This window comes from Pinus tabuliformis, chromosome 2_2 (genome assembly GCF_031772625.1).
Source record: "Pinus tabuliformis cultivar Carrire ecotype Pingquan chromosome 2_2, CPIR1, whole genome shotgun sequence".
NCBI classification, from domain to species: domain Eukaryota; kingdom Viridiplantae; phylum Streptophyta; class Pinopsida; order Pinales; family Pinaceae; genus Pinus; species Pinus tabuliformis.
The window spans coordinates 1,019,551,660-1,019,578,663 of NC_142300.1; positions in this window are offsets into that span (position 1 = coordinate 1,019,551,660).

Sequence of the window (27,004 nt, forward strand, 5' to 3'; positions counted from 1 at the left end):
CAAAAACAATGGCTATTATCCACTCGGTAAGTGAAAGTGTTATTCATATTGGGCTGTTTATCTATAGGCACTCTGTATGTGTATTGTAAAGTGAAAGGATAATGGGTAATGTGAACTGAATATGGAAACCTGAAAGTGCACATAATATGGACATCATGCGGACATCATATGGACATAAATCATACTGTCTGGAAGCTAACCACTGAGAGCTCATTGAGGTCATGTTCTATGGGAAATGAGCTAACTAAATGTGGATGGTGAACTCATTCTACTATGTTGAACTTACTTCTTTCAGATGGAGAGGGTAGGAAGCGGGTAGGAGGGTGCTCAGTCAAAGGTTGTTTCCAAGGCTATATTTCCACTTAGAAATGGTAGTAGGTCTGATGCATAGGTTCAAAGGTTTTTTCCAAGGCAAAGGGTAGCGAGATGAGGGTTACGAGAAAGCCCCCCAACTACCAAGAAGGAAGACCACTCACCGAGGATTAGAATTTATGCCTTAAAAACATTCATTGGAGAGCCGAGAGTCTCTCGCTAAAGCCCATGGGTGGAAGTTGTAGGTAGTGGGGCTTAAACACATGGCTAATAATGCATAAAAGGGTTGGCTTTCTAGACTACTTAGGTTTTACTCCCACTAGAAGGGTTGGCTTTTAAGAGCTATGGCAGAGATATATAAGTGTTCTCCCTCCAAGGTGGTAAGGGCTCTTTCTTCTCTTCATTCTGATTTCGATCCAATGATTAAAGAAAATCTTTCTATTATATTCTAGGAGTTCCTCCTAAAGCTTGTATGACCTAATGTAGGATGGTAGAGAGACTATAATTCAAGCAAGTATATGGTCTAAACAAGAGAATGTAATGTAATCATGTCTCCTATAGGTCCTGATCTTATGGGTCTCATTCTTTCCTCGGCTAAGTTTCTCCATGCCATCAATCTAGTACTTAAAAGGTCTTCTCATGAAGCGATTATAAATCCCATGTTTATTCCACATTTCAATCCAACGATCCAGTGATGAACTAATTCCATCCATGGCTTCTACTTATAAGGAAGGCTCAACTTGTCATGAACACTTTGTGATTCCAGTTCGTGGGCTCCCTTGAGGTCTAAGAAGTTTGTGTAGGTAAAATTGAAAGATGAGCCCCTGCCTCCCTATGTGGGGTATTCTTGGCTGATGTAGTGTTAAATTTTTAGTCTGAGGCTATATTAATAGAAATGTAAGGTGTCTAATCCCACCCAACCTGAAAAATGAAATATCTGCTGCAATAGTGATGAAACTCTTCTTCCCTTCCTTGCATAGAATGTGAGTAAGGGTAGGGTAGGGGTACAAGTAAGAGTAAGAGTAATAAAATAAAGGAACATCCAATTTTGATCCAGATTCATATTCATGACTTAATGGTTGTCGGGCAGCACTCCATGTTGTGAAGTTCAAGGTTGGTGAAAGAAGAAGGTATCCTTCCTGGCTTGGTTGCATTGTACAGTAAGTCATGTAAGAGTAAAAATATCTCTCTCATATTAGATACATAATAACAAAAATGAAAAAAATCATATAAGTTATATGTTCTGAAGCCAGATCAACTTGCATGTTCAATGATTGATTCCGTGTTCCTCAAGCACTAGGGGAAACAAGTTTGATTCTAGTGAATTCGAAAAAGAATTTGATAGGTGGTGTTTCTTATACTAGAACATGTGGTTATCATGGGTCTAGGTGCCCATATTGGTTTTTCCAGAATGAAATTCTATTAGCACAAGTGTACGACTAAGAGCATTTCTTTCAATTCCCACATCATCTGATCTGATCGAGCACTTCTCTTGGTCTTCAAGGTTCCCTCCCTTATTAGCATGTAACTAGGGTAGATGTAAATAGAAAGTGCGTCTCGAAGGTGGTATAAGGTGGTAAGGTATCATGATTGCCAATTCCCATGATCCAAGCCATCCTCGATAAGCTCTCTCCTCTCCTCCCCATTGGCATAAAGTCCAATAAGATTTTGTATTGATCTTACTTTGTCTTTTCATTCTGCTGTAAGGCATGTAGCTAGTTTTGTCCATAGAAAGTCATTCCTTTCCTTTCAGGCAAGTTTATAGTCTTTCCAAGGTAAGGTATAATGTAGTGATTCAAATTCCCATGGCTATTAAATAATCAAATGATTAAACAATTCAAGGTTTTCCTCCTTTTCTATTATATTCTAGCAGCGCCTCCAAAGATCTAATTCTATAGGGCCTACTTGGAATACCTCACCAAATGGATCATGTCCATCCAAATTAAGTTTTGTAAAGACTCTCCCCCCATTGTTATTTTTTTTATACTGAAGGATTGGTACTCCATCCCATCATTGTAGGTTTTCGATAGTACTTGAAGGGTCTAATAACAGTCCCTCCAAACGAGTGTGAAAAGATAATCTATGTTGGTCTGGGCATCAACAATATCTGTCCTAGCAATCACAAAGTTGTCCCATTTATCAAAATTAGGCTCCCCAAAGATGTATGAACAAGAATCCACCACATAATATCCCTCCTATAGTATGAAGCATGTCGTGTCCCATAATATTATTTTGATAATTAGATCTAACAATACATATCCATCTAGGAGTAAAAGATCTCTGAAATGTCAAGATCCACCCACACTATCATACGTGAGCTACTAAACCATGGCCATCGATCCACTCTTCCACCCATCAAATAAAGCCTTCCCAACGGGGCTTTTAGATGATCCATAATCCAAAGTAATCTAGCATAGTGAAACACGAGTTAAAGATATAAGCAGTTAAAGGTAAACCCCCTATGGGTACAATACAACAGGAGCATGCATGTGACTAAAAGTGTTTGGCTACTATTAGATAAAACCTCCATTTCCCACCTTTCATACGATAAAGTAATCAATACTAGAAATGTTGATTTCATAATGGAATGACTCAAAGCCTTATAAAAGCGAGTGTAGAGATCTAAACCAAGTAGTTAGCGTAGGTCAAGAATCATCTATTCGATGATCTTAAAGTCAATTCTCCCTAGGTAAGTGGATTATTGAGAGCCTATGATGTGATTTCTCATTAAAGAATTCCATCCATCCACCCGGTCGGGGTAGGTTGGAAGAACTAAGTCTCATCTACTATCAATCTGACGCCGTTCCATTCAACCTCTTCTCTCCTCTCTATTTTGATGGAGAAAAATAATCCAAAACCATTCAGATAGCAAAGAAATTATCTAAGCTCAAATTAAACTTCCCTATGGTATTGGTTGAATCTAGTGTGGAACCAAGACTAAGAGGTATTGTTCTGCTGATTGATACTAGGTTGAAAGGGTCAAAGGTTTCTGTTATACATGTAATAACAGTTATTCAAAAATCTTGTCAAAGGTCTATTCTGTAAAGCCCGATTTACTTCACTCTCGTGCCTTCTTCCAGACTCCGAAACCTAGTATGTTGGGGCAAGAAGTTTGATTCTATTGAATCTGATGTAGAAAAGCATTGGAGATGGGGTATTCTATATAAAAAAACACTTTGTTGTAATGGGTATTTATATAAGGTTATGGATAAACCTTATAATTTTTTGTTCATTTATTTGAAAGTGGGATCCATACTTGTGAGGAAAGAGAAGGAGATGTGGGAATGAATGCTCGCATAACCTTATATAAATAATCAAACCTTAATTTATTTACTTTTAGCAAGCATGTAAATTAATAACCTATTTTCAAGTCAATCTCCTATATATATCCCTATCTTAAGAGTGCATAAATGAGATTCATAATGAAACAGAAGTACATTTATGCATGCACTATGAATGTCGGGTCAAGGGACATTGAAACTTGCAGCAATCCCCCCATTATCACCCGGATTACTATGTATGTAATAATACATATATTCATCGTATACGTGAAAACCACTTAACAACTTATGAGAACTACCATGTCAAGTCTACTATCTACATATTTAATTGATATATTTCAAGCAAGATCAGAGGATTGAGTGAGAAGAACCAAGCGAGCGGACATACCCTTCAAAGCATGGGTGGAAAAAAATATATATTTATGCACAGTGTGGACTACCTTTCAAGCATAAAATAATAGATATAGTACACTTCGGATCAACTCTTCATGACTCATATTGGGGTGGGTAAACCCATTCGACCATTGGGGCAAAAGTATACTCCATCATCGGGAAAAAGGTACCTACATGCATTAGGGAGTTAGATAAATATATAAATCATAACAGGAAGGCCGAGAGAAAAGTGGGTAAGTGCTCCTAATGTTTCCTAATTGGAATGTGGAATTTCATTTCCATGTAGATTCATCCAACATTTCCCTAGGAACATTGCTTGCATAACGAGGGGGAGGGAATCTCAATCACCCTATTTTTTTTGCAATTAGGAAGTTGTCTCATGCCGAGCACAACTATACCACCGAAGAGAGGGAAGGGACAACTATGGTGTATGATTTACAGAGGTTCCACCGTTATCTATTCTATTTGAAGGCCATTTTCAATTCTATGTAGACCATTCAGCTCTAAAGTACTTGGTGAATAAGTGTATTTTAGAAGGATGAATTTGTAGGTGGTTGTTTTTATTTTAGGAGTTCCTTTTTGAGGTTATGTTAAGTCAGATATACATAAGAAAAGTAGTTGAGTTATGTAGATAAATTTACTTAGTTTAACCAATGCTTATTAATTGGGTTGAAGCAAGATATCAAGTGGAAGAACCTGTAAATGCATCTTATCCACCTGTGGGATGCGAGCAAGCAATAAATCTACCTCGTTCATCCGGTAGTTTAAGCTCTCCTAATACCAAGCTATACTAATAAAAGAAAGGGGAAGGCCTAATCTTTTGTAGTCATCTTAAAAATACTATAGATAGCTCCTCATTGCAATACTATTTATAACCAAATAATCCTCTTTGACTCCACTAGATAGAACCTCCTCTAGCTAACTCGCTTCAGTTCTCTCATATCTACTTTGAATAGGGAATAACTTGCTAGTTTCATAGTGAATGTCATATCGAATAATCATATTGATATTAGCAAAGAGTCATACTAGGTTATATAGTCATACTAACTAATCATAGAGAATAAGAGTGATCATACTTGTGAAAGATCATGGTGGTCCTATTCTAGGTAACGTAAGTCATAGCAACAATCCAACTTATCGAATCTGACTTCTCATCATAACTCCACTTGAATAATCTCCACTTCATATCATGTTCTATTGGATAACTTCATGTCATGCTCGTAATCATTGGGCTAACTTTGGGTAGTGGTCATGGGTAATAATCAGTCTAGAGATCATGTTCCCATTTGTTAGGGTAAGACTAAGATGACGGCCCCTCTGGTTCTGGGAACAAAGATAGGTTGTATGGTGCTGCTCCACTATAGGAACAAACCCTACTGCTACTCATGAACAACAATAGTCTACTTGTGCTGCTAATGAAAAACCATACTCTAGTAGATGAGAAAACCTTGCTGATGAACTTGGGGCGTAATTGATATTAGAAGCCTAATAGTGCAGTTTCACTCGATAAGAGATACCTGGCTTGGTTTTTCTGGTCTTTTTCTAATGGGTTTTATGGGCCTTTATGGTACCTCCCAGCTAATATCCAACAAATAGGTAGTTTCATAAGTAATAGGGTAGGTAATTGTCTTCCAACCGGGTAGGGATGTTATGAATCAAATGGTAACTAATCCCAGCGAAATGAGAAAGAAATGCATTCCTTATTATTATTTGATGCACTACCACCACTTTTGAATGACGTCAAGATTGAGTAATCTATTCCTAATCATCAAGTCATTAAAGCATCAGATACAAAAGGCATCATATACAAAGAAACTATTAGGAGGAAAGAATAGATCTGACTTGACCTCCACTTCGAGATCAGATTTATTTATAGATAAAAAGAGTAGTTATGCTTATAGACATTGCCATTGATCTTGTTATTACTTACTTATCTACTAGTATTAATTTCTTAGATATTTCATAATCTTGTCTTCTGAGTTGCTACTAAATATCCTATCAAGCTATAAAAGAATCTATGTCTTGGTTGAACCAATTGAGGAAAAAGCTATAAATAATCTAAAGGTAAGCTATAAATAATCTAAAGGTAAGTATTCCACTTGAAAAAGGAACAAGTGAAGCTCGGTAAGTTGAACAATCATCACCACTTGTCAGTTCAATGAGACCCATGTTTCATGTGGAGCCCATTTCATGATGATAGGACAAAACAAATATTGAACCCATGGCCAATTGTCTCTGTCTCCATTCGATTTCAACTACTTCTAGGACACACCCACATGCCCCACCATATATCCAGCATCATATGTATTCCTCATTAATCCCCACCCAAACTCTTGGTGACCAGTGAGACAGGCTAGCCAGTGGTACTTCCTTCACACGACCTTTGTTTTTAGTCTATTGTTGTTATATACTCGCGTCCTTTTAGACTTATTATAAGGGGTTGCACAACCAGTTACGTTTTTGGACCACACCTGCTACGCCACATGGGTTACTTTTGTGGACGAACAATTGTTTATGGGGCCCTCTGTTGGAAGATTGGATAGGGATGTGATATCTGCTACCGATAAGTGTGTGGAGGATCGGATCCATCATTCATATAATGGAATCAATGCTCCTACTTTTGTCTTTGTTGCCACTGCATGCATAGACATATTATTACCTAAAGATGCTGGATCATTTGCTGGTGAATCAACTCCTCGATGTATAGATACTTTCAGTTCTGGTCCTTTCACAACTGAATATAATAATGCAACTACCCTTGTTACTGGTTGTTCTCTAAATGGGGATAGGCATAACCATGAGGTAACTACTGATTGAGATGGTCTCTTTGCATAGGATCTGGCTCTATAACAACTGGAAGGGATCTTGCACTCAAATTGAATTTGCTCGAGAAACTTGATAAAGACACCGATATTCTTGTTGGAAGTTTGACAACAAATTAAGTAAATTTGTGTAAAAATGTAACTAGTTACTTTTATACTGAAATAGTAGTTATATGGATGTTTCCTTGACACCCTGTCAAGGTTTTGCCATGTAAATCCTATGTTTCTATTCGTGTGTTTGGTTTTAGTTTAACAGTTAGTTATGTTCTTTACTTGGTTAATGTATAACTGAATGTTTATTTTCTTTCCTAATTTCCCCGATCTGAACAACACTTCTTGGTGTTGAAATTGCTTCTATATCTTTTAGGAACGGATCCTAAACTGCCTATGGTTATCAATCTCAAATGAGAAGCTATGGACTAGCCTCCAGCTCTATTTATGCTTGCTTTGTTACTAGTTATACTTCTTACTTTGCATCTCGATCTTAAGTATTCATGTCCTCCACCAGTATATTATTATCATTGATGAGATTACCTCTCTCGGTGGTCGAGCTATGCTTACGCATCCTCTCCTCCATTGTGTTTTTATTGACAATTAAGGGTGTGGCCTAAGTTTGTTTTTGTCGAGTAGTTCCTGTAGCTTTCATATATCTAATATAACTTCTTTTTTGGCTATCTATGGTTTAGGAGTGTTCATTATCCCTAATGGAATTGACACCTACAACACCTGGTCTTTCCCCTCCCATTTTGTACCCTATAGGTACCCATGTTTAAAGTGCACCCGAGATTCACTTTCCATGTCGCTCAGTGGAAATTACTACTGCTTCCATATGAACAGATTCTGGGTCAACTATCTTTAAAGCGTACTCTTTCTCCCCATTTTGCTATGTGATCTAGATATGGGGTTGTTACGGAGTTCAGAAATGCTGCCTCCTCATCTGGGTCTATAATGGTTCTAATTGGACTTAAAACTCTCACTAATAACTCTTCTTCCTTTGCTGATGCTATTTCTTAAGCAACTACTCACTTGGATACTTCCCATGCATTACCTTATTAAACTTATGCCTTACCACCTAGTTATACTTATGTTCTTGCAGTTGTGAACATTTATCATCCTATTATGTTAGCTTTTGGATGGACCATCTCATACAATGATTTAGCAAGGAATAGGAATGGGGATGATAGCACTAGAGTAGCAAGGGATATAAAATGGTGACCATGGCGATACATTATTACTAGTCAACTAGGGGTTATCTCTGGGTTTGGTTGTTTATCCACTTCTAGTTATTGATCTAGATATGGAACTACTTAAACTACACCCAATGCATCTCCATCTCTTTCTACTATGGGTGCTACTTTATTGGTTAGTGTTACTCCTATGTCTTGATCTTCCCTTGCTTTTGGTGTTAACTTAGTTTCTGGATTATATGTTGCTGGTCCTGGCTCATTTTCTTAATCTACTGGATAAACATAGGAGTCTACTACTGCTCTTGTCAATTCTCTTGGTGTTTCAATGCCTGGGATTGGTTCTCGACCTAGATGATCTGCAAATGGTGATTAGGATGCTTACTTTGCTACTAATCTACCTACTGGATATGCTGCGAGTGGTACTAGTGGATCTAATCTTGTTACAATTGTTGTTTCTTACCCTATTGGTGCGACTGGATATGGTTCAGAGGTGGAACTAACTCGATCTCGCTCTCTAACATGAAAGTAGGACTCTGGCTCTCTATCTCGAAATGGAAAGGATCGAGGTACTATCACTATGTTTGTAGCCTTTGTGTTTTCTCTTGATAAAGAGACCTAGGTCCTTAGCTCTATTAGTATTATTGGTGCTCGACCAACATGATCTATTTTTTTTGGTGCTATATCTACTACTATCACTACTGGTGGTCCTTTTACTCTATATCGATCACGAAAAGCTCCTTCAGCTTGTTCACCTCTAGACCTAAAATCATCATATTCATCTTGATCACCATCTCTATCACTACATTAGGTGGTTCTATCTAATGTTGTGGTTAGTTCCCATTCTCCATGCGTAGTGGTTAGTTCCCTATATGAGTCACTATATGGATCATCCACAACTCGATCACTAAGGTCATCATCTCGATCACAAGGCACTAGTTCATTTGCATAATCAATAAGATGTACTTATGTTGAACGTGTTGCTGTAGAGTCAATTACATATTCAACCGAAAGATCATCTACTTTTCTTGTGGATGGTTTTTTGCTCATACTACTGGTGGTATTGGAGGTGGTGGCAGATAAATTATTGGTCCTATATAGTTGGATTAGCTTTATGGGTATGGGTATGTATCTGCAACTGCTTCAATGGTTGCTGAATCAACTAATGGATTAACTAAATCACTTGTTGTACAATCTCATCACCTATAGATTTGTTCCTTCCCTTGCCGATGCCTAGATTAATAGGTACTAGCAGCCACCATTAATAGGTACTAATAACAAGTTAGGTGTATGAGGATTCTAGGAAGATCCAATGATGAGAATGGTGTTCTTCCACCGAGGTATAAGTGGATATTTTATCTACACCGATGTTGGTCAAGAGATGGATGATGGGCCTAGAACATGATACGTTGTTGGTGTTGTTGGGTTAGATGATGGTATTGGATAAACATACACTGTGTAGGGTGCTTCGAGTTGATATGCTTATGGTTTTAGATGTCGATCAAATATAAGTGGATATTATGTAATCTCCACTGACTAATTAATTAGAACTTCCGTTGTTGTGTGACCAACTACCTTTACCTTAGCCATTGGGTAAGCCGGTGAAACTTAGTAGACTGGAACTAGGGAAGCGATATCTTTCATGCATTTGTCATTACGCAAGTAGATTCCTCAGAGTGTGTTGGGTGATTGAATCAATTCAAATTGTAATATGGTGTTGCTTCAAAGTTGTGGGTTAGGATCGATCCTCTCTCACTCTATCGTCCTAGGGTTTTGTTATGGTATAAAGCTAAATTGAGGTTGGCTAATCTAATCCTAATCTCGCGGTAACCATGAAGCTCTTCCAGAGAATGTTCTTCGGGGTAAGGCTAACTATATCTTATTGTGGTACCTCTCAATTCCTAACTTCAGTAAGTGTTTGTTGTCACTAAATGTCCTGAAGTTTCACTTCATAAATGAGGCACTCACTTGTCCTTTCTTGGTGGTGGGCTCTAGTATTGTAGCAATAATGCTACAACTCCTGGAGCTTCCTGTCTCTTAATTTTATCAACCCGATAGTTCGTACAAACTTGGAAGCGACCGTGTTGTATGCACAAGTACTAGCTCTTGTCGCAGCTGTCACTTGGTCAGCTGGCACAAGTCCGCTAGGGCTCAAGCCAACTTCTATAGGCTCACAGAAGAAGCTTTATCAATGATGGATGAAAGCTAACCCAAAGGAGACTAGTCTAATTACGGAAGGAAACTGAAAACCACAAAAGCATGGAAACCCTAGGAAACCCTAATTTGACTAGCTGGACCCTAACTATGCAAAACTGTGAATGAAACAACTACCAATAATGCCATTACTTGCAGTGAACTGATATACATGCATCTAAGCTACTTGCATCTGAAAAGACATGTTTTTGTATTTTTTCATTAAGTGGTTGGAGTTATTGTGATGATGCTTTTGATTAGGGTTTGGTTGTGAATGAGCGATTGGAATGGAAGGAAAGCATGGGCAAGGTCAGTATGGCTAAGGGAGGTCCGAGAGGGTCTCCAGCATCAGTCCACAGAAGCCTACCACGTTCGGATGCTCAACAACCGAGTTTGCAGGTTTCTACAGGAAGTCTGCAGGGGATCCTACAGGAAACTCAGGGGTTTCTGCAGGAAGTCTGTGCAATTCTACAGGATGTTTGGCCGTGGAGGTTTTGGAATATGGTGAAGTGTTGGAGTGGTGTGGAAGGATAGGTGAGATGGAGATGGAGCTGGTGATGGCTCAGGAGCAGAGAAATCAGATGGACGAAGAGTGCATGCAGAGGTTTGATGATTGGAAGGATGGGATCAACGAAAGTGTAAGTAAATGGAGCTAAGTGAATAATGGATGAGTTGGGAGGTAAATGCGTTGGTCAGAGGCTGAGTGGGGCTTGAGAAGAGATCAAGATGAAGAAGAAGAAAGTGGATTGATAAGGAGCAGCGTAAATGAAACAAATGACTTATGCATCAAAACGAGAAATTCATTAAACTATGATAACCGTGCCATGAAACCTATGAGAAGCAATGGAAAACCAAGAAATGAAACTTATGCGTGGAAATGGAATGTAGAATTATGGTTCAATGTCAAAAATGCATGGATGGATCTTCAATGAAAATGTTTATGTTGCAGCTTGAATGGAAATGAGAAGAACTGCTTTTCTTTTTGGTGGTTGGTTATGGACTGCACCCCAATCCCTAACAGAGATGGCAGTGAGCCTTTACAACCTTTTGTTGGAGCTCCAAGAGATTATATCTATCCTCCTATCGAACTTAAGCAACTGAAAGCAAATCACCATAAACTAATCCTATCTAAGCTCATGAAAAAGACTAAATTAACAGACTGTAAATTCGAATTGCATGTGAAAGTAAACAAACTCAAAGTGCTGGAACGAAATGCAAACACATTACAACACCGAGGAGATCTATTGCTCTCAGGTTGGGCCCTAACCTGAGAGCTATAGCTCCTTTAGAAACTCAGAATGAGACCAAAATCTGACTGCCTTTATTCATAAACGAAAGTCTGATGACATGCCAAAATGGCTTACAAAAGGAACAAAAACCGAGTTGTAGCTCTTATTTCCCAATTACAAAAGTAATGCCAAGGTTCAAAAAGCTTCTATCCAAGGCTACGGCCTTAGTATTTATGCAAAATGTTCAACCAATAGGTGTCCTTGATTTTAGGAGCTCGGCTGTCTAACTGAAGTTTAAACTGCTGATCCTGTAGGAGAGTCATAATTGTTGTTCCTGTAGAACAACTATAACTGTTGTTCCTGTAGAATAGCTGGCTGCTTCTAAGCTCAGTGGGGAGATGGATTGGAGCTCGGAGCTATGGTGGGAATCACGAGGAAGGTCCCCAAGACCGTGGACATCCTCTCTTAAAAACCAGCAGTGCCACCTCATTGTCTCCTTGTCTCCTTTCTCGTTGTCTTTTCTCCCTTTTAATGCCAAAAACCTGAAAGCATCATGCATTAGTCACGTAGATAGAATGTCTACCCTTCTTCCTAATAACAACACGAATAAACCAAGAAATGAATGCATAAGCAATAAAAAATGAATGGTTTGAGCAGAGCAAGTAGGCCAAATGAGCCCAAATTGTACCAAAAATTGGGGCTCATCACTTGGTTGGTTGGTTCGTGAGTTAGTCCTGCTAACGAGAAGTGTTGTCATATTATATATGTAATAATGGCAATGAAAAAAGACTATAAAAAGGTCTATTTCTCTCCTGATCATCTTATTTTATGGTGACATTTTAGAAAAGCATCTCAGATGGGGTGTTTTCTTCTATTGGCATCCTATTGGCTTGTGTCAATGCCAATAGGGGAGCCTGCAACAAACCAACAATAAAACAAGCTCAATGCCATTGAACCACAATCCCATCCATTCAAAGATGCTTCTCTTGCTTGTTGAGAACCAATCTGTCGTAGCGAAACAATCTTAGCTAAAGTGAAACCCTCTTGGCCTAATAAACCATCATGCCATGCAACTAAAAGTGTTTCCCAACTAATTTACCACCATCCATCTATCCATCTGGTACTTCTAAAAGGTTTATAGTAGTGGCCTCTAAGTGATTCATTCCGGTGGTACAGGTATAACAGGTCTAGGTAGTACGGTAGTGAAATAGTTTGTGGGAAACAGGGGATTTTTCTTCTTCATAGCAGCTACTCTCTACCCTCCCTCATATTCCTGATAGAATAAATGAGTTGGGGTAGGAAACACTTTGTCTCTCCCCTATGGTGAAGGTAGTAAGTAAATTATGGTAGAACAAGTAACTATGAGGTGGGTTCAAGCATGAACAATTAGGTCTATTCCTCTCCCTTTTGGTTTTTAGCCCTTACGGAACCTAGGATCAGCGTCTAAATCTACCATTTATTTCTATCTATCGCTTTCTTTTATGCTTCTGAGCTCCTCAATAGTGGTTCAAAAGAATTCTCTCTCGAAGGCAGAAAGTTAAAGGTTGCACCTACTGGAACAAGAATCTTTGGAACAACCAGAGATGCGATGTGGAACACTTCAATAAAGACCATTTAATAAGTGGTAGAAGGATTAGAGTTCTGATACTTCACCCTGTACTTCCTTCTACGTACGCATATTTATTTTTCCATATCCCTGCCAACCTACCATTGCAATCATCCCCGTATTGTTTTTCCACTAATTCCAAGTGGAGTCGTCCCCATGACAATGAAGAAATATGTTCTCGCATACCGCTACTAAGAACCTCGGAGTTGTAATCCTTTTCCTGCATCTCAGTTGTCATTGTTGACCATGGAGAGATATAAATATTAACCATTGTGATTTGAGGAATACGCTTAGAGGAGGGTTGGTTTGGCTAGAGCAAATACGACTAGAAAAATATGGCTTATAGAAGGGCTTGGGAGCATATAAATGATTGAATTTATCACTAGGAGGATAAGATGGAACAGGATTGGTTATACTAGACTCTTAACGACAAAACCATAAGATTCAAAATATTAATCACGGACCTAAGGTATGGTTGGACGAGCTATCGCACTATTATCATATGTGAAATATTATCTAGTAGCACTTCTGAAATTTCCATAGACACTAAGCTAGATTTGTTTCCCACTGCTCGAACTTCTGCTACGTATGGTTCTCCAACTCCTAACCATTACTAGAATTTCTTTCTTTCCACCTATTGTGTTGATTTCTTGCTTCTCATAATTGGATAACTTGATCAGAAACTCCCTAATGAGAAAGGTATGATGCCACTTGTTAGGTCCAATATACAAATTTTTCCTGGATGAAGCTACATCTATGCCCACCAAGTTATGTGAGTGAATGGGAAAAATTGTTGTTATTCTCTCATAAAATAGATTGTTATGGATAAACATTATAATTTTTTGTTCGTTCATTTGAAAGTGGGATCCATACTTGCGAGGAAAGAGAAGGAGATATGGGAATGAATGCTCGCATAACCTTATATAAATAATCGAACCTTAATTTATTTACTTCAGCAAGCGTGTAAATTAATAACCTATTTCTAAGTCAATCTCCTATCTATCTCTCTATCTTAAGAGTGCATAAATGAGATTCATAATGAAACCAAAGTACATTTATGTATGCACTATGAATGTCAGGTCAAGGGACTTTGAAACTTGCAGCAATCCCTCCCTTAGGACCTGCATTATTACGTACGTAATAATACGTCTATTCATCATATACGTGAAAACCACTTAAAAACTTATCCGAACTACCATGTTGAGTCTATTATCTACATATTAGATTGAGACGTTTCAAGCAAGATCAGAGGAATGAGTGAGAAGAACCAAGCAAGCGGACATACCCTTCAAAGAATGGGTGGGAAAAAATCTATATCAATGGAGGGTGGGGACTATGTTTCAAGCATATAAGAATAGATATAGTACTTTGGATCAGCTTTTCATGACTTATATCGTGGTGGGTAACCCCATCCAAGCATTGGGGCAGAAGTATACTCCATCATCAGGGCAAAGGTACCTACATGCACTAGGGAGTTAGATAAATATATGAATCGTAAGAGGAAGGTTGAAAGAAAAGTGGGTAAGTGATCCTAACATTTCCTGATTGGAATTTGGAATCTCATGTCCACGTACATGCATCCAACATTTCCCTAGGAGAAATGCTTGTGTAGCCAAGGGAAGGGAATCTCAATCACCTTGGTTTTTTTGCTATTAGGAATTTGTCTCAAGCCGAGCACAACTATACCACCAAAGAGGGGGAAGGGATAGCTATGGTGTATGATTTACAGAAGTTCCACCATTATCTATTCTATTGGAAGTCCATTTTCAGTTCTGCACAGACCATTTAGCTCTAAAGTACATACTGAATAAGCGTATCTTAGAAGGACGAATGTGTAGGCCGTTGTTGTTACTTCAAGAGGTCTCTTTTGAGGTTATTGTTAAGCTAGGGATACATAAGAAAAGTAGCTGAGATAACTAGAGAGATTTACTTAGTTTAACCAATGACTCTTAATTGGGTTGAAGCAAGATATCGAGTGGAAGAACCTGTAAATGCATCTTATCCACCCCTTGGACACGAGCGAGTAAAGCTACCTCCTTCATCCAATAGTTTAAGCTCTCTTAATACCAAGCTATACTAATAAAAGAAATGAGAAGGCCTAAGATTTTGTAGTCATTTTAACAAGACTATAGATAGCTCCTCCTTGTAGTACTATTTATAACCAACTAATCTTCTTTGACTCCACTAGATAGAACCTCCTCGAGCTAACTCACTTAAGTTCTTTCATGTTTAAATTGAATAGGAAATATCTTGCTAGTTTCATAGTGAATGTCATATCTCATAATCATACTGATCTTAGTGAAGAGTCGTACTGAGTTATGTCATCATACTAACTGATCATAGCGAATAAGAGTGATCATACTAGTGAAAGATCATGGTGGTCCTGTTCTAGGTAACATAAGTCATAGCAAGAATCCCACTTATCGAATCCGACTTCTCATCATAACTCCACTTGCATAATCTCCACTTCATTATAACCTCATGGGTAATAATCACACGAGAGATTATGGTCCCATTTTGTCGGGGTAAGACTAAGATGATGGTCCCATTGGTTTTGGGAACAAAGATAGGTTGCATGGTGCTCCTCCACTATAGGAACAAACCCTGTTACTACTGATGAACAACCATAGTCTACCTGTGCTGCTAATGAAAAACAATACTCTAGCAGATGAGAAAAACCTGCTCATGAACTTGCGGTGTAGTTGACACTAGAATCCTAATAGCACAGTGCCACTTGATAAGAGATACCTAGCTTGGTTTCTCTCCTCTTTTTCTAATGGTGTTTATGAGCCTTTATGGTACCTCCTAGCTAATCTCCAACAGATAGGTACTTTAATAAGGACTGGGGTAGGTAATTGTCTTCTAATCAGGTAGGGATGTTATGATTCAAATGGTAACTAATCCCGCGAAATGAGAAATAAATGCATTCCTAGTTATTATCTGATGCACTACCACCACTGTTGAATGACATTAAGTTCGAGTTATCTATTGCTAATCATCAAGTCGTTAAATCATCGTATAGAAAGAAACTATCAGGAAGAAAGAATAGATCCGACTTGACCTCCACTTCCAGATTAGATCGAGTTACATATAAAAAAGAGTAGTTATGCTTATAGACATTTCCATTGATCTTGTTATTACTTACTTATCTACTCGTAGTGTTTTCTTGGATATTTCATAATCTTGTCATCTTAGTTGTTACTGAATATCCTATCAAGCTATAAAAGAATCTATGTCTTGGTTGAACCAATTGATGAAAACGCTATAAATAATCTACACGTGAGTATTCCACTCAAAAAAGGAACAAGTGAAGCTTGGTAAGTTGAACGATCATCACCAATTATCAGTTCAGCGAGCCCCATGTTTCATATGGAGCCCATTTCATGATGATAAGAAAAACAAATATTGAACCCACGCCGAGTTGTCTCTATCTCTGTAAATGGGACCATAATATGCTTTTGATAATTAGATCTACCAATACATATTCATCTAGGAGTAAAATATCTCTGAAATGTAAAGATCCACCCACGCTATCATACGTCAGCTACTAAACCATGGCCATCGATCCACTCTTCCACCCATCAAATAAAGCCTTCCCAACGGGGCTTTAAGATGTTCCATAATCCAAAGTAATCTAGCATAGTGAAACACCAGTTAAAGATATGAGCACGTAAAGGTAAACTCCCTACGGGCACAATACCACACGAGCATGCATGTGACTAAAAGTGTTTGGCTACTATTAAATAAAACCTCCATTGCCCACCTGTCATATGATAAAGTAATCAAGACTAGCCATGTTGATTTCATAATGGAATGACTCAAAGCCTTTGAAAAGCGAGTGTAGAGCTCTAAACCAAGTGGTTAGCGTAGGTCAAGAATCATCTATCCGGTGATCTTAAAGTCAATTTTCTCTAGGTAAGTGGATTATTGAGAGCCTATGAGGTGATTTGCCATCAAAGAATTCCATCTATCCACCCGGTGAGGGTAGGTTGGAAGAACTAAGTTTCATCTCTTATCAATCTCATGCCGGTCCATTCAACCTGTCCTCTCCTCTCTATTTTGATGGAGCAAAATAATCCACAAACCATTCAGCTAGCAAAGAAACGATCTAAGCTCAAATTAAACTTCCCTATTCTATTGGTTGAATGTACTGTGGAACCAAGACTAAGAGGTATTGTTCTGCTGCTTGATACTAGGTTGAAAGGGTCAAAGGTTTCTATTATACATGTAATAATAGTGATTCAAAAATCTTGTCAAAGGTCTATTCTATAAAGCCTGATCGACTTCACTCTTGTGCCTTCTTCCAGACTCCAAAACCTAGTAGGTTGGGGCAAGAAGTTCGATTCTATTGAATCTGATGCAGAAAAGCATTGGAGATTGTGTATTTTATATTGAAAAAAACTTTGTTGTAATGGGTCTTTATATAAGGTTATGGATAAACCTTTTAATGTTTTGTTCATTTATTTGAAAATGGGATCCATACATGCGACGAAAGAGAAGGAGATATGGGAATGAATTCCCGCATAACCTTATATAAATAATCCAACCTTAATTTATTTACTTTAGCAAGCGTGTACATTAATAACCTATTTTTAAGTCAATCTCCTATCTATATCCCTATCTTAAGAGCGCATAAATGAGATTCATAATGAAACTGAAGTACATTTATGCATGCACTATGAATGTCGGGTCGAGGGACTTTGAAACTTGCAGCAATCCCTCCATTATCACCGACATTACTACGTACATAATAATACGTCTATTCATCATATACGTGAAAACCACTTAACAACTTATCAGAACTACCATGTCGAGTCTACTATCTACATATTTAATTGATACGTTTCAAGCAAGATCAAAGGAATGAGTGAGAAGAACGAAGCGAGCGGACATACCCTCCAAAGCATGGGTGGAAAAAAATATATATCTATGCACAGTGTGGACTACCTTTCAAGCATATAATAATAGATATAGTACACTTCAGATCAACTCTTCATGGCTCATATTGGGGTGGGTAACCCCATCCGACCATTGGGGAAAAAGTATACTCCATCATCGGGGCAAAGGTACCTACATGCATTAGGGAGATAGATAAATATATGAATCGTAACAGGAAGGCTGAAAGAAAAGTGGGTAAGTGCTTCAAATGTTTCCTAATTGGAATGTAGAATTTCATGTCCATGTAGATGCATCTAGCATTTCCCTAGGAGCAGTGCTTGCATAACGATGGGGGGGGAATCTCAACCACCCTGTTTTTTTTGCAATTAGGAAATTGTCTCAAGCTCAGCACAACTATACCACCAAAGGGAGAGGGAAGGGACAACTATGGTGTATGATTTACAGAAGTTCCACTGTTATCTATTATGTTGGAAGGCCATTTTCAGTTCTATGGAGACCATTCAGCTCTAAAGTACTTGGTGAACAAGTGTATCTTAGAAGGAAGAATTTGTAGGTGGTTGTTGTTATTTCAGGAGTTCCCTTTTGAGATTATGTTAAGTGAGGGATACATAAGAAAAGTAGCTATGATACGTGGATATATTTACTTAGTTTTACCAATTCCTATTAATTGGGTTGAAGCAAGATATCTAGTGGAAGAACTTGTAAATGCATCTTATCCACCCGTGGGACGCGAGCAAGGAATAAAGATACCTCCTTCATCCGGTAGTTTAAGCTCTCCTAATACCAAGCTATACTAATAGAAGAAAGGGGAAGGCCTAAAGTTTTGTAGTCATCTTAAAAATACTATAGATAGCTCCTCTTTGCAATACTATTTATAACCAACTAATCCTCTTTGATTCCACTAGATAGAACCTCCACCAGCTAACTCTCTTCGGTTCTTTCATATCTAATTTCAATAGGGAATGTCTTGCTAGTTTCATAGTGAATGTCATATCGAATAATCATATTGATATTAGCGAAGAGTCATACTCGGTTATATAATCATACTAACTCATCATAGCGAATAAGAGTGATCATACTTGTGAAAGATCATGGTGGTCCTATTCTAGGTAACGTAAGTCATAGCAAGAATCCAACTTATCGAATCTGACTTCTCATCATAACTCCACTCGAATAATCTCCACTTCATATCATGGTCTATTGGATAACTTCATGTCATGCTCGTAATCATTGGGCTAACTTTGGGTAGTGGTCATGGGTAATAATGAGGCTAGAGATCATGGTTCCATTTGTCATGGTAAGACTAAGATGATGGTCCCATTGGTTTTGGGAACAAAGATAGGTTGCATGGTGCTACTCGACTATAGGAACAAACCCTACTGGTACTGATGAACAACCATTGTCTACTTGTGCCCCTAATGAAAAACCATACTCTAGGAGATGAGAAAACCTTGATGATGAACTTGGGGTGTAATTGATATTAGAAGCCTAATAGTGCAATTTCACTTGATAAGAGATACTAGCCTTGGTTTTTCTCATCTTTTTCTAATGGGTTTTATGAGCCTTTATGGTACCTCCGAGCTAATATCCAAGAGATAGGGATGTTATGAATCAAATGGTAACTAATTTCGCGAAATGAGAAAGAAATACATTCCTTATTATTATTTGATGCACTACCACCACTTTTGAATGACGTCAAGATCGAGTTATCTATTCCTAATCATCAAGTCATTAAATCATCGTATATAAAAGGGGCATAGTATACAAAGAAACTATCGAGAAGAAAGAATAGATCTCACCTCACCTCCACTTCAAAATTAAATCAAGTTAAATATAAAAAAGAGTAGTTATACTTATAGACATTTCCATTGATCTTGTTATTACTTACTTATCTACTCGTAGTGTTTTCTTAGATATTTCATAATCTTGTCTTCCTAGTTGTTACTCAATATCCTATCAAGTTATAAAAGAATCTATGTCTTGATCGAACCAATTGAAGAAAAAGCTATAAATAATCTACACGTAAGTATTCCACTGGAAAAAGGAACAAGTGAAGCTTCGTAAGTTGAACGATCATCACCAATTATCAGTTGAGTGAGCCCCATGTTTCATATGGAGCCCATTTCATGATGATAGGACAAAATAAATATTGAACCCACGACGAGTTGTCTCTGTCTCCATTCGATTTCAACTGCTTCTAGGCCACACCCACGTCCCTTTATTTTTAGTCTATTGTTGTTATATACTCCCATACTTTTAAAGTTATTATAAGGCGGTTGCCCAACTAGTTACTTTGTTGGACCACAGCTGCTACCCCACATGGGTTACTTTTGTGGACGAACCGTTGTTTATGGGGGCCTCTCTTGGCGGATTGAATAGCGACGTGATATGTGCTACCCATATGTGTGTGGGGGATCGCGCCTATCATTCATATGATGGAATCAATGCTCCTACTTCTGTCTTTGTTGCCACTCCATGCATAAACTTATTATTACCTAGAGACACTGGATCATTTGCTGGTGAAGCAACTCCTCAAGCTATAGATAGTTTCAGTTCTGGTGCTTTCACAACTGAATATAATAATGCAACTGCCCCTGTTACTGGTTGTTCTCTAAATGGGAATAGGCATAACCACGAGGTAACCACTGATTTAAATGCTTTCTCTGTGCAGGCTCTGGATCTATAACGACTGGAAGGGATCTTGTACTCGAATTGAATCTGAGCGAGCAACTAGATAAAACTACTGATCTTCTTGGTGGTGAAATTGCTTCTGCATCTTCTAGGACCAGATCCGAAACTACCTACGGTTATCAATCTCAAATCAGAAGCTATGCACTGGCCTCCGTCTCTGTTTATGCTTGCTTTGTTACTAGTTACACTTCTTGCTTTATTACCAGTATACTATTATGATTGATGAGATTACCTCTCTCGGTGGTCGAGCCACGCTTACACATCCTCTCATCCATTGTGTTTTTATTGACGATTACGGGTGTGGCCTAAGTCCCTTTTTGTCAAGTAGTTCCTGTAGCTTTCTGGTATCTAATATAACTTAATTTTTGGCCATCTGAGGTTTATGTTGGAATTTAATTCCAACTACAACAATGAAGAGCTGCACAGGAATCTGATTTGCAGTAAATGTTAAAGGTGTTCGGTGCAGCAAAGTTGCCTTTGATATTTCTGGACATTAATATGCATTAGAGTTTGAGTTGATTTCCCCTGCAGACAACCGACTTGTTTTTGATAAAGGCATCACCGCCTTGCTGCAATAAATTCTGAGATAAACATTAGAAGATATTTTGTAATATTTTATTGTTTTAATCAAATATCTTTCAGCATATAAATACCGCACAGCATTTCTGTTTTAATGTTAGAAGCAGCAGCAGCAGCTGAAGAACCACACAGAGCAGAGGAAAGCACGCAGCAGCGTGAAGAGGAAGAAGAATAATTTCATAACAGTGAAATGAACAGCAGTGCAGAAATTTGAATGTAATTTGTTTTTTATGTTCATCTGTGTGGAACAGAATCGTTCCTTAGTGAATTTCTGAAGTAGATGTTCAGCAATAGAAGTTTTGAAATTCCCTCATTATGAGGAAGACAAATCTGTAACAGTTAGTTTATTTTGATAAATACAAGTTGATTTCTTCCTGTTGCTGTTACACCGTCACCGTTGCTGTTACACCGTAACTCAAAAATTACTTGACGTCAAAAATTTACGTTGCTGAAACACGACGATAAGCGTTGCTGAAACACCTGTTTCAACAACTGAAAAAAAAAACTATGTTGCTGAAACACCGTTTCCAGCAAGCGATTTTTTGTTTTTCTGTGTAAAAACAGAGTGCGTTTTTTGTCTGTCTGTTATGGAATTTATCAGAAAATTCCAACATGGTATCAGAGCTAGTCTAGGCAATCAGTGAGTCAAAAACAGAGATTGTTTTTCACTGTAGGAGCTGTAAGAAGTTTGTTGAGCAGGATTTTTCTAGCAGAGAAAGTTTTTGCTTGTTTTTCAAAATGCAGTCAGTATCTTTTCTTTACCAGTACAGGTTAAGATGGCAGATGCTGGAACAGGTTTGACAAATCCCCAACTGCCTCAGTTTAATGGGAAAAATCACAGTTATTGGTCCATAACAATGAAAGCATTGTTTGCTTCTCAAGGAATATGGGAGCTGGTTGAAACAGGGTATGCTGAACCTGCAGATGCAACAGCGTTGGCTGCTTTGACAACAGCAGAAAGAGACCAGTTGAAGAGTGACAAGAAGAAGGATGCCAAAGCCCTCTTTTTCCTCTTCTAATCAGTACATGAAAGTGTTTTTCCGCGGATTGCAGCAGCAACAAAATCTAAGGAGGCATGGGATATTCTCCAAACTGCCTACCAAGGCATGGAGAAGGTGAAGACTACAAAGTTGCAGATGTTGAGGAGAGACTTTGAAAATCTCAGCATGAAGGAATCTGATACAATAGATTCATTCTTCACCCAGGTTATTGGCTTGATAACCCAGATAAGATCTCATGGTGAGATTCTTGAAGATAGAAGGATTGTAGAGAAAATCTTGAGATGTTTACCCTCAAGGTTTGAATCTATTGTGGTAGCAATAGAAGAAACAAAAGATCTTTCACAGTTCACGGTATATGAGCTGAGTGCTTCTCTGTTGTCTCATGAACACAGACTGAGTAGAGGAACAGATTCCTCTTTTGAGCAAGCATTCAAGACTCAGATGTCTTTTGGCCAAAGAAGAGGTGGAAGCAGAAAAAATTACAGAGGTCGTGGAAGAAGCCAAAACAGAGGCATAAATTATCCAGCTAGCACAAGCGGAAGGAGCTGCAATCAGAACCAAGCTGAAGGTTCAAGCAAACAACAAGCTCATGGACAAAGGTATGACAAATCCCAAGTCCAATGTCATTATTGTAAAAAATTTGGGCACTATGCCAATGAATGCAAGAAAAAACAAAATGACATGAACAATAGGCAGAATGTTAATTTTGCAAATGAAGAAGATAAGAACCCAAAGAATGTGCTGTTAACATGTAACATAGCACAAGACAAACAAGATGATTTTTGGTTCTTAGACTCATGTTGTAGTAATCACATGACTGGAAATATTGCAATGTTTGCCAATCTGGATGAAAATGTGAAATCTGAGGTAACAACAGGGACTGATGATAAGATAACTGTCAAGGGTAAGGGCAGTGTCAATATCCGAGCAAAAAATGGAGAACAGATGACTGTGCAAGCTGTATACTATGTACCTGGTCTGAAATGTAATCTTTTGAGCATTGGACAACTCATGAAAAAAGGTTACAACGTGTTCTTCAAAGATGATTTGTGTACTATCAGAGACATACCTCCAAGTAAGAAGATCATTGCACAGGTGCAGATGACCAGCAATAGAATGTTTCCTCTCAAACTCAGGGCAGATTTGAAGGAAGGCAGAACTATTGCGGCTGTAACACAAGAAGTCTTTCAAGAATAGGTGAAAGATGTGAATTGGTTGTGGCATTTGAGATTTGGACATCTCAATTTCGGAGGCCTGAATCTGTTGTAGAGAAAGGGCATGGTAAAGGGATTGCCGTTGATTGAGAAACCGGACACCCTTTGTGAAGGTTGCATCTTGGGAAAGCAACATAAAGAAATCTTTCCAGCAGGAAAGTGTATAAGGGCAAAAGCACCCTTGGAAATTGTTCACTCTGATGTGTGTGGACCGATGCAAATACCATCATTTGCTGGAAATAGATATGTTTTAACTTTTATTGATGATTACACCAGAAAGACATGGGTGTATATGCTGAAACAGAAGAGTGAAGTGTTTGAGAAATTCTGCCACTTCAAAACTCTTGTTGAAAAGCACAGTGGGCATTATATCAAAGTGCTCAAAACAGATAGAGGAGGAGAGTACATCTCCCAAGAATTTCTGCGTTTTTGCAGAGAGAATGGCATACAAAAGCAGTTCACAGCAAGGTATACACCTCAGCAAAACGGTGTTGCTGAAAGAAAGAATAGGACCATTCTTGACATGGTCAGAAGTATGCTGAAGGCAAAACACTTTCCGTATGAGTATTGGGTAGAAGCTGTTACTTGCGCAGTTTACATCTTGAATAGATGCCCAACTAAAGCTGTCATGAACAGAATACCAGAAGAGGCATGGAGTGGTCAAAAGCAAACTGTCACTCACATGAGAGTATTCGGTTGTGTGGCATATGCACATGTACGAGATCAGCTAAGAAAAAAGCTTGATAGTAAGGGGGAGAAGTGTGTCTTTATTGGCTATTGTGATGAGTCAAAAGCATACAAACTCTATAATCCATCCACCAAGAAGTTAATTGTAAGCAGAGATGTGCAGTTCATTGAAGATGAAGCTTGGGATGGAAGCTTGGAAAAAACAGTGAATGTGAAGACAATAGTGTCTCATGAAGAAGAACAGGAAGGGACAGTAGCAAATAATCCTTCCTTGGTGGCTCCTCCTACACCACAGCAAGTACAACAAACCACACCATAAGCTGGAATCCGAACAGCCTTGAGAAGTCAAGGAAGAACAGTTGCTGTTACACCACAAACAGCTACTGCTGAAACACCACAGGGATCAAATACACCCTCAAGTTCGGATGGAACTCCAAGCACACCAAGAAGACCAAGATTCAGAAATCTGAATGAGATTTATGAACAAGGAGAGGTAAGTAACAATATCTGTCTGAATTCATTATTTTCTTTGTATTGTCATATTGATGACCCAATCCATTTTGAAGATGCTGTAAATGAAGATAAATGGATTGAAGCAATGAATGAAGAAATTGGTGCAATTGAGAAGAGTAAAACATGGGAGTTAGTGGACCTCCGTGAAGGCAAGGATGCCATTGGAGTTAAGTGGGCCTATAAGACCAAAATTAATTCTGAAGGTAAGATTGATAGGCACAAAGCAAGGCTTGTTGTGAAAGGCTACAAGCAGCAACAAGGCAGAGACTATGATGAAACCTTTGCACCAGTAGCAAGGATGGAAACAGTCAGAACAGTGTTGTCTATTGCAGCACAACACAAATGGAAGATTTATCAGATGGATGTTAAATCTGCATTCCTGAATGGAGTGTTAAAAGAAGAGGTTTATGTTGATCAACCTCCGGGCTATGAAGTTGAAGGACAAGAGCATAAAGTTTGTAAACTGAAGAAGGCTCTTTATGGGCTGAAGCAAGCTCCAAGAGCGTGGTACAACAGAATTGATTCTTATTTGATTGAGAATGGGTTTGCTAAGTGTGATGGTGAACCCACACTCTACATAAAGTAGAATGATGGTAAGATTATTATTGTTGTTTTATATGTAGATGATCTGATTTTTACTAGAAATGATGCTTCTCTCATTGCTGATTTTAAAGCAGTCATGAAAGGTGAATTTGAAATGACTCACTTGGGCTTCTTAAGATATTTTCTTGGAATTGAAGTAGACCAAAGTGAAAATGGTGTTTTCATTTCTCAAGATAAATATGTAGAAGCTGTTTTGAAGAGATTTAACATGCAGAACAACAAGGCTGCTGTAACTCCAACAGTAGTGGGGCTGAAATTAACTAAAGAAGACAGCAGCAAATATTTTGATCCAAAATTGTACAAGAGCATAGTTGGCAGCCTTATGTACTTGACTGCAACTAGGCCGGATATTATGCACGCTGTGAGTTTAATTTCTAGATTTATGGAAAGACCGAAAGAGGCTCATTGGCAGGCAGCCAAGAGAATTCTAAGGTATGTGAATGGAACAAAGGGGTTTGGTATTTTATACTCCTCTTCTGAAAGTTTCATGTTGACAGGTTACACTGACAGTGATTGGGCTGGAAGTGTTGATGATAGGAAAAGCACATCGGGATATGTGTTTCATATGGGATCAGTAGCCATCTCATGGGCTTCCAAGAAGCAACCAGTTGTGGCTTTGTCAACAACAGAGGCAGATTATGTGGCAGCAACAGCAGCAGCGTGCCAAGCAGTATGGCTGAGAAGAGTTCTCAAAGATTTGTGTCATGAACAAGAAAATGGCACAACCATTTATTGTGACAATAGCTCAGCAATAGCATTGTCTAAAAACTCTGTTTTTCATAAAAGAACAAAGCACATAGACACCAAATATCACTTAACAATGGTGAGATTGTTTTACAGCACTGCAGAACAGAGGATCAGCTTGCAGACATCTTGACAAAACCATTAGCAAAGAAAGGTTTTGATCATTTCAGAAAATGTCTCGGCATGCAGCAGTTGAAATTAAGGGGGAGTGTTGGAATTTAATTCCAACTGCAACAATGAACAACTGCACAGGAATCTGATTTGCAGTAAATGTTAAAGGTGTTTGGTGCAGCAAAGTCGCCTTTGATATTTCTGGACATTAATATGCATTAAAGTTTGAGTTGATTTCCCCTGCAGACAGCCGACTTGTTTTTGATAAAGGCATCACCGCCTTGCTGCAATAAATTCTGAGATAAACATTAGAAGATATTTTGTAATATTTTATTGTTTTAATCAAATATCTTTCAGCATATAAATACCGCACAGCAGTTCTGTTTTAATGTTAGAAGCAGTAGCAGCAGCTGAAGAACCACACAGAGCAGAGGAAAGCACGCAGCAGCGTGAAGAGGAAGAAGAATAATTTCAGAATAGTGAAATGCACAGCAGTGCAGAAATTTGAATGTAATTTGTTTTTTATGTTCATCTGTGTGGAACAGAATCGTTCCTTAGTGAATTTCTGAAGTAGATGTTCAGCAATAGAAGTTTTGAAATTCCCTCATTATGAGGAAGACAAATCTGTAACAGTTAGTTTATTTTGATAAATACAAGTTAATTTCTTCCTGTTGCTGTTACACCGTCACCGTTGCTATTACACCGTAACTCAAAAATTACTTGACGTCAAAAATTTACGTTGCTGAAACACGACGATCAGCGTTGCTGAAACAACTGTTTCAGCAACTGAAAAAAAAAACTGTGTTGCTGAAACACCGTTTCCAGCAAGCGATTTTATGTTTTTCTGTGTAAAAACAGAGTGCGTTTATTGTCTGTCTGTTATGGAATTTATCAGAAAATTCCAACAGTTTAGCAGTGTTCATTAGCCCTAATGGACTTGAC